This window comes from Otolemur garnettii, unplaced genomic scaffold (genome assembly GCF_000181295.1).
Source record: "Otolemur garnettii isolate 467f Iridium unplaced genomic scaffold, OtoGar3 scaffold00032, whole genome shotgun sequence".
In the NCBI taxonomy this organism is placed as follows: domain Eukaryota; kingdom Metazoa; phylum Chordata; class Mammalia; order Primates; family Galagidae; genus Otolemur; species Otolemur garnettii.
This window is the reverse complement of record NW_003852427.1, coordinates 9002477-9010232: the sequence shown is the minus strand read 5'-3', so window position 1 is coordinate 9010232 and position 7756 is coordinate 9002477.

Here is a 7756-nt window from a genome sequence, read left to right as displayed (position 1 = left end):
TGTCTTGTGCATCTGAAAAAGGATTTCTCTAGAAAATATACCTAGCACTTGTACTGATAGGTGGCTTATGTACATTGTGTTTTTTCTAGATACTGCCAATTTGTCCTCCAGAGCAACAGTTTAAACTTGTAGCAATCTTTTACCACATCATATCACCAGACTTTAAATTGCTTTCCAATAGTATCTCCTTTTAAAATAATTACTAGAGGCTCCATCCTGTAGCACAGTGGTGATGGAGCCAGCCGCATACGTTGAGGGTGGCAGGTTCGAACCCGGCCCAGGTCAGCTAAACAACAATGACAACTGCAACAAAATATAGCCAGGCATTGTGATGGGTGCCTGTAGTCTCAGCTACTTGGGAGGCTGAGGCAAGAGAATCACTTAAGCCCAAAAGTTTGAGGTTACTATGAGCTATGAGGCCATGACACTCTACCCAGGGTGACAGCTTGAGACTCTGTCTCAAAAAACAAACAAAAATAAAATAAAATAATTACTAGTAAGATAATACAATTTTTCATGCATGCCAGGGATAACATTTTTAAAAATAATTTGATATATTTTCACACCTTGTAAATCTTACTATCTTTCACCTTACCACGTATCAAATCTAATAGCTTTACCTTGTTAATGGAGAGGACCAGGACAACCTAGAATAGATTAAAGGAGTTACCTTTCATGCTAGGGTCTTATAGCTGACTCTTTTTAGCCCGTTGCTAGGCACATATCTCAAGGCAGAAAAGTTAAGTCTTCATTTCTTAAGAACCTTTAAATATCAAAGCCAGGTTTGGAAGTCTGAACATGGAGTTTTAATGGACACCATTTTGCTAGAAGTGTAAGGAGATGTCACTGAGCAAGAATGGAAAATGAAAAAGGCCACATTTTTGGGCAGCGCCTGTGGCTCAAAGGAGTAGGGCGCCAACCCCATATGCCGGAGGTGGCGGGTTCAAACCCAGCCCCAGCCAAAAACTGCAAAAAAGGGGGGGGGCCTTTTTCCCAAGAGTAAGATGTGGAAAAGAAAAGAGGTAAACAACAGAGAATGTAAGCATCCATCACTCCCATTTGCCATATCAGCTTCTGTAGGTCGAAATCTTTAGCATTAAGAGGGAAGAAAGCCAAGGAAGGAGCAGTTTTTGCCTTACTTCCTATGTTTGCCTCTACAGACCAGATGGAGGACGGCGCTCAGATCACCAAAGCCCTCCCCACCAATATATTCACTTTGAGAAGAAGCAAGGGAAGGAGGAAGGCATACAAACAGGGAATTGTTACAGAAAAATGCCTACAAGAAAATTAGAACCAAATTTGCCTGAGATTCACCCACCCTCAATTCCCCACACCAGTAAGGCTGAGCTCAGGAGGAAGATGAAGTCAATTATGTCAAATGAAATGTTACATTTTCTTTATACATGTACAACTATGTAGGAATCTGTTTATTGATTTATTTCTGTTTATAGTCAGTTTATAACCTTGATTCATTTTTTCCATTAGACTTTAGGCTTTTTCTTATTCATTTGAGATTTTTAATATATTTATGATACTAATCCCTTGTGGTATATCTTGCAAATATTTTTCCAGTGTGTTGTTTTTGAACATGTTTAATTGTGCAGACTCTATAATTCTTTTAAATTTCACTATCTTTTCTACTATAATTTTTTATTTTTATGTCAGTTTAAGAATCTTTCCTGAGACAGATCATAAAGATATTTTGTACACTTCTGATAGCCTCAAAGTTTTTGTTTGTTCTACTTTAGATATTTAATTTGTCAGAATTTTCTTTTTCTGTATAATCCCAGCAATCTGGGTGGCCAAGGCAGGCTAATTCCTTTGAGGTCAGGAGTTCATTACCCAGCCTGACCAAGAACAAGACCCCATCTTTAAAAAACAGAAAAAAATGGCCTGGGCGGTGGCTCACACCTGTAATCCCAACACTTTGGGAGGCCTAGGTGGGTGGATTGCTTGAGCTCAGGAGTTTGAGACCAGTTTGAGACTTGCCAAATAGTAAAAAATTAAGAAATATATTTCTAAATAACCAATAGTTCCAAGAAAAAAAATATGGAAATGAGAAAATATTTTAAATTAATACCAAAATTACTATATATCAAAACTTGTGGGATGCATCCAAAGCAGTACCAAAAGGCAGGTTAATTTCTGAAAATTAATAATCTAAGAAACCACCTCAAAAATTTAAAATAAATCAGCTCAGTGCCTGCAGCTGAAGTGGGTAGGGTGCCAGCCACATACACCGGAACTGGCAGGTTCGAATCCAGCCTGGGCCTGCCAAACAACAATGACAATTACAACCAAAAAAAAAAAATAGTGGGGCGTTGTGATGGAGGCCTATAGTCCTAGCTCCTTGGGAGGCTAAGGCAAGAGAATCGCTTGAGCTCAGGAGTTCGAGGTTGCTATGAGCTGTGACACCCTGGCACTCTACCCATGGTGACAGCTTGAGACTCTGTCTCAAAAAAAAAAATTAAAAAGTTAAAATAAATCTAATAAGTTAAAGGTAAGGAATTTGGAAGAAAATGATAAAAAATCAGCAGAAATTGATGAAATAGAAAGTAGATATGATCTTGATCAAAAGACAGAAGTCACAACTATGGTATAATATTATTTCTATAAAAATCAAAATCAAACACACTACAACATCCAAGTTGCCTAAAGCAACCAACTAATCTGAAATGTAAGGCAAAACAGGTGCCTTCAAGGAACAATGGGATCCAAACACTGGCTATTCTGAAGCAGAGCTGAGAAGGAAGATGGGGCTGTTATACAAGCTAGTAGGCAGAATTCAACTAGATGTCCAAACAAATTGCTAAAGGCCAAGTATGGGCTGGCATGAAAATATTAAACCTCTGGAAGTCACAAACACAATGGAATTTCACACTCACATTCTTCTTCAGATCTTCTGAGTTTACAAGAAAAATATGTGACAGGGCAAAAAAAATCATAGAAAGCCCCCTTTAGGGTACAGGTTTTAAAAAAGGAACAGCTGCAGCTATAGCAAAGACTGTAGGTTCCACCTATTTCTCTCACCCCTAAAAATATCAGTGTTAATCTAATGCCAAAAACAGCAAAAACATACAAGAAAAGTAAACAGTAGAACAATAATTGTCATGTACATAGCTGCAAGAATTCTTAGCAAGATATTAACAATTGAATCCAGTAATAAAGGGTGGCAAGAAGTTTAAAATTGCACATGACTTTAAATTGCACACAAACTATGGCCACCCAGTATACAAAGTATATATATTACGAAAGGAGAATTTTCATGAGCAAATAGAGCTTATACTAGCAATGCAAATTCAATTCAACATTTAAAAATCAATGTAATTCACCACATAGACTGATAAAGAAAAGCCAAATGATCATCTTAATAGATATAGAAAAGGCATTTGACAAATTTTAATATTAATTTATTATTTGTTTAAAAGAAAAATTCTTAAAGAACTAGGAGTAAAAGGGAATCTCCTCAACCCATTAAAGGACATCTACAAACACATTTAGCTAACACCGTACTTAATGGTTAAAGACTGAATTCTTTCTCCCTAAGAAGGAGCAACATGAGCATGTTATTCTCAAACTTCCTGATCAACATTGCAGGTAGTCTAAAAAGCAAGAACAGAAATTATTAATAAAAACATATAGATTGATAAAGAATAAAGAAAAACACTCTTTGTTTGCAAAAGATATGATTATCCCCAGAGAAAAACCCCAAAGAACCTTTAGAAAACCAGTAGGACTAATAAATGAGCTAAGCAAGGTCACAGAATACAAGGTCAATATGAAAAGAATCAATTGTGTTTCTATATACTTGCTATGGACAATAGGAAATATGAAAGTTTTAAAGCACCATTTATAAAAAGAAGAAAACAACTTAGGTATGAGAAAAGATATACTATGTTTATACTCTGTAAGTAGAAGCCCTGATGATACAAGAAATCAAATAAATGAAGAGCTATACTATGTAAATGGATTAGAAGACTATATTAAGATTTTGGTGCTCCCCAAAATAACTTATATATTCAATGAAAACTCCTTCAGAAAACTACAGGATTTTTCTTTTCAAAATTGGTAAGCTGATTCTAAAACGTATATAAAAAGGCAAGGTATCTGAAATAGCTAAAACAATTTTGAAACAAAAGAATGAAATTAGAAGACTCACTTTACCTGATTTCAAGGCTTACTGTAAAGTTACCATAATCAAAAGTATAGTACTAGTGAAAGAGCCTAAAAATAGATCTATGAAACAGAATAGAATAAAGAGTCCAGAAATATTATTTTATTTTTTAAAATTGCAAACTTAATTCAATGAAGAAAAGACAACTATTTAACAAACGATGCTGGAACAAATGTATATCCATATACCAAAAAATTTTTAAAATAACCTTTTTAGACTTCTGAGTTGAAAAAGACAATTTAATTTAAAAAAGAAAGGAACCTAAACCCATACTTCCACATGTCATATCATAAATAAAAATTAACCCAAAATGGAACATAGATCAAATGTAAAGCATAAAACTAAAAACTTCTAAAAAGAAAACATAAGAAAAGATCTTTGTATCTTTACACGAGTGAGATTTCTTAACTGTAACACCAAAAGCATATGGGATTAGTTGAACTTTAACAAAATGAAGGATTTTTCTCAAAAAAAAAAAAAAAGGCTCGGCGCCTATGACTCAACCGGCTAAGGCGCCAGCCACATACACCTGAGCTGTCGGGTTTGGATCCAGCCCGGACCCACCAAACAACAATGACAGCTGCAACCAAAAAACAGCCGGGTGTTGTGGCGGGCACCTGTAGTCCCAGCTACTTGGGAGGTGGAGGCAGGAGAATCGCTTGAGCCCAGGAGTTGGAGGTTGCTGTGAGCTGTGATGCCACGGTTCTCTACCCAAGGCGACAGCTTGAGGCTCTGTCTCAAAAAAAAAAAAAAATGAAGGATTTTTGTTCCCCAAAAACACTGTTAAAGAAAATGAAAAGACAAGCCACACACAAAGAAAAACTATTCGCAAGGCAAATGTATAATAAATGACTTGTACTTAGGATAATAAAAAGTTAGCCAGGCCAATTACAGGTGCTCACATCTGTAATTCCAGCACTTTGGGAGGCCGACACAGGAGGCTCAGTTGAGTCCAGGAATTCAAAACAAGCCTGGGAAATACAGTGAGACCCTATCCATATGAAAAATTTTTTTAATTAGCTGGGCATGGTGGCATGTGTCTGTAGTCCTACCTACTCGAGAGCTGAGGCTGAAGGATTGCTTGAACCTAGGAGTTCAAGGTTGCAGTAAACTATGATCATGCCACTGCACTCTATCCTAGACAACAGAGTGAGATCCTGTCTCTAAAAAATTAAAATTAAAAATAAAGGAATAAAGAACTTTCAAAATTCAGTAAGAAAACTCTTTAAAGGAAAGCAATAAAATCACAACATTCAACAATATAACATTCACAACAACTAGCATCAAATTAAAAATTGCTAAACATGGCTCAGCACCTATAGCTCAGTGGCTAGGGCGCCAGCCACATACACTGGAGCTGGCGGGTTCAAACCAGCCAGCCCAGGCCTGCCAAATAATAATGACAACTACAATAAAAAAAATAGCCAGGCTTTGTGGCAGGCACCTATAGTCCCAGCTACTTGGGAGACTGAAGCAAGAGAATCACTTAAGCCCAAGCGTCTGAGGTTGCTGTAAGCTGTGATGCTACAGCACTCTACTGAGGGTGACATAGTGAGACTCTGTCTCAAAAAAAAAATTGCTAAATGTAAGAATGAGCAGGAAAATATGACCCATAGATCGGAGCAAAAACAAACATTAAAGTCCCTTATATTGTTTGGATATTAACCCCTTATCAGATGTATTAACCCAATCCATGGGTTGTCTCTTTTTTGTAGTCTTTCCTTTGCTGTGCAGAAGCTTTTTAATTTGATGCAATTCCATTTGTTTATTTTTGCTTGTATTGCCTGTGATTTGGGGATCATAGCCAATAAATCTTTTCTTTTTCTCAGACCTGTGTCATGGGAGTGTTCCCTTAGGTACAGTTTCAGGTCTTATGTTTAACTCTTTACTCCATTTTGAGTTGATTTTTATATGATGCAAAGTAAGGGTCCAATTTCATTCTTCTGCATGTGGATGTACAGTTTTGTAACAGCACTCCCATGTTCATGGCAGCATTACTCATAATACCTAAGATATGGAACCAAACTATGTATTTATCATGATATGAATGAACAAAGAAAATGTGGTATCTATCCACAGATATATAGCAACCTTAAAACAGAAAGAAATTCTGTCATTTGTTTGTGACAACATGAATGAACCTAGAAGACCTGATGAACCTGATGAGTGAAATAAGCCAGGCTCAGAAAGACAAATACGGCACTCACTCATATGTGGAATCTAAATAATGTTGAAGTCATTGAAGTAAAGTAGAATGGTGGTTACCAGAGCATGGGGGAGGGGGGATGGATGGGGAAAAGTAGATGCTAAGCAAGGGTAAAAAATTTCAGTTAGACAACAGGAATAAGCTTTAGGGATCTAAGCACAGAAGGGTGACTATAATAAATAACAATTCAACAAACACACGAAAAAATTCTCACTGTCCCTAATTATCAGAGAAATGCAAATCAAAATCATCTTAAGGTATCACTTAACCCCAGTGAAAACCCCACAAAGTCCCAAAGCTGCAGATGGCGAGAAGAGAACACTTCACACTGTTGGTGGGACTGCAAACTCATTCAGCCTCTTTGGACACAAGAATGGAGAAGCCTCAAAGAACTAAAAGTGGACCTCACATTTGATCATGCAATCTCATTACTAGGTATCTATCCATAAGGACATTTACACTGGATTGTTTACTACAGCTCCATTCACAGTTGCCAAGATGTAGAATCAACCCAAGAGGCCATCAACACATGAATGGGTTAATAAACTGTGGTGTATGTACACCGCGAAATACTATTCAGCCATTAAAAAGATGGAGACTTTATATCTTTTGTACTAATCTGGATGAAGTTGGAGAACATTCTACTTAGTAATTATCACAAGAACGGAACCAAGTATCCAATGTACTCAGTGCTAGTATGAAAGGAGTAAATGAACAAATACACATTCACACAAGAGAAAAACACAATTAAACTCAAGTGGGGGAAAAGAGAGGGGGAGGGAGGAGGAAGGATGATTAGTGTGCTCTCACCTAATAGGCACAAAGTAAGGGTATACAGCACACCTCCTGGGTGAGGGACACCACTACTACTTGGACTTTACCTAACAAATGCGTAACCTAATTGTCTATACCTTCATATTGATCTGAAAGAAAAAAAGAAAAAAGAAATAACACTGCCTTGTAAATTTCAAAATTGCTAGAAATGTAGATTTTAAATGTTTTCCCCCCTAAAATTATATATAAGGTGGCAGATTTGTTAATTAGCATTATTTAATCATTCCATAATGTAAATATATATCAAAACATTACTTTGTACCAAATATATACAATTATTATTTGTCAATTAAAATAAAACAAACAAAATAGCCAATAGAAATTCAATTAATAATAGAAAGTATTGACTATTTTGTATTATTTTAATTGACAGAAATGACAGAACTATCATGCAAGGGCACTAACAACTATTGTAAAGATGTTCTTATGCTCAAGGATTTTCAAAAAAACACATTGGAGCTCAGCGCCTGTAACTCAAGTGGCTAGGGCACCAGCCACATACACTGGAGCCCAGCCTGGGCCTGCCAAACAGCAATGACAAC